Genomic DNA, 1,648 nt, shown 5'->3' on the forward strand with positions numbered 1-1,648 from the left:
ATTTAGGACCAGCCATGTTCTAATGGCAGAACTCAGGCACTGATCTCTCTAATCAAGGAACACCACAATGGCAGGTCTGTGGAGAAAGAGTTCAGCAGGGGTCCCGCTCAGCAGTGTCCTGGGTGGCCTTATGATGCACACCTAGACTCCTCCCAGTATGTCCTCCCCATCATCATCCTGGACCTGTTTGCCTAGAGGTGCTGCTTAAAAATTCTACTGCCATATTTCAAATGTCTTTCTGGAATTTGTTCTGCAAGTTGGTGTGAATGAGACTCTTAAATAAAATACTGCACGTGGGGATGAGAACCCACGGGATTGCCCCCATTCTCTCTCATGTCCTGGAGGTGGTGTCTGAAGGCAAAAAGCACGCTCCTGCTGGTCCTCCTCAGAGGCGAGGTGGGCTCATCCCTTCCAGTGGACAGCTGCTGGTCCCCGCGTGGTCAGTGACATTGCACACCAGGCTGGTGAAGCTGGCACCGGTGCAGTCCATAGCTGGTGGAGTCCCCCACTTTGCCAGCGGTTCCCTGCAGCGAGGCGCAGGAGCTTGGGCCAGCTCGTTGTCAAGGTAGACTTCCCATTGGACAGCCCGTGGCTGCCCCTTTGGAATTGGCAGACAGTGCTTCTGCCACGTCCAGCAGATGTTTTCATAAACCCTCGTGTGCCTGCTACGCACGCCACCAGCGTAGCAGGTGCCATGGAAAACGGTGCAGCCATTTTCTCGTCCCTCCCTGATCCTCGGCCAGCTAGCTTGTGGAGGAAGAAACCCACGGAAGGTGACGTGTGATTAACGCTGTCATTACTTTTATCTGAAATATTTAAAGAGCTGGTAGGAGAGCCTCATCTGCTCCTGCCCCTCTGCGAGGAGGCTGCTCACGGCAGGCCTGGGCTTCTGCGGGAGGAGCCCTGTATCTGCCCGTCTGGAACGCTTGTGCTGCCCGGAGCTGGGAGGTCACTTTGGCAAACATCCCAGATGCTCAGACTTCATTTTTTTCCCTGCTGTTTTCGAGCCCAGTGCTAACTACTGTTAGCAGACATAAAGCTCTCTGCAGTTCTTTCCTCAGCACTAGCTACAAGAAAACTACCAATTATAGCCAAGAAACAGTCTTTCAAGTACACATACACATTGTAATGTGGGCTGGAAACCAATTGGAAACCTTTTGATTTGCCCTTTAAGGCCAGAGGCAGGCACGTAAGGCGAACTCCTAAGATGTTTTGAAGAACGGAGCAGTTATACTAAATTTAGCATGCTAACCAGCCAGTTGGCACATATGTAATGAAAGATTTAAAAGGAAAAAAATTCAACCACAGAAACAGCAGACATAGATGGATGAAAAGAAAGCTACAAATAGACAAAGACATTTTTTAAAAGATGCTCAAGGAATACAACATGGGGGGTTATCAGCCTTATCACCTCCTTTCATGCAAGTATCTGAGATGCCCATTTGCTATTCATGAAAGTTTTGAATTTCCTATTAGGAGGAATCCGCTCTTTCTTGTTGTAACTGCCAATATAGTGTACACTGCCTGGCATACAGTAAGGGCTAAATGGACGCTGGTTGCATAATTGAACAAATTGATGTGTGTGTGTGTGTGTGTGTGTGTGTTTTCACTGTACAGACACTTCTAGACCTTTCCATGAGCAAGAAGT

Source organism: Callospermophilus lateralis, chromosome 12, assembly GCF_048772815.1.
Source record: "Callospermophilus lateralis isolate mCalLat2 chromosome 12, mCalLat2.hap1, whole genome shotgun sequence".
NCBI lineage: Eukaryota > Metazoa > Chordata > Mammalia > Rodentia > Sciuridae > Callospermophilus > Callospermophilus lateralis.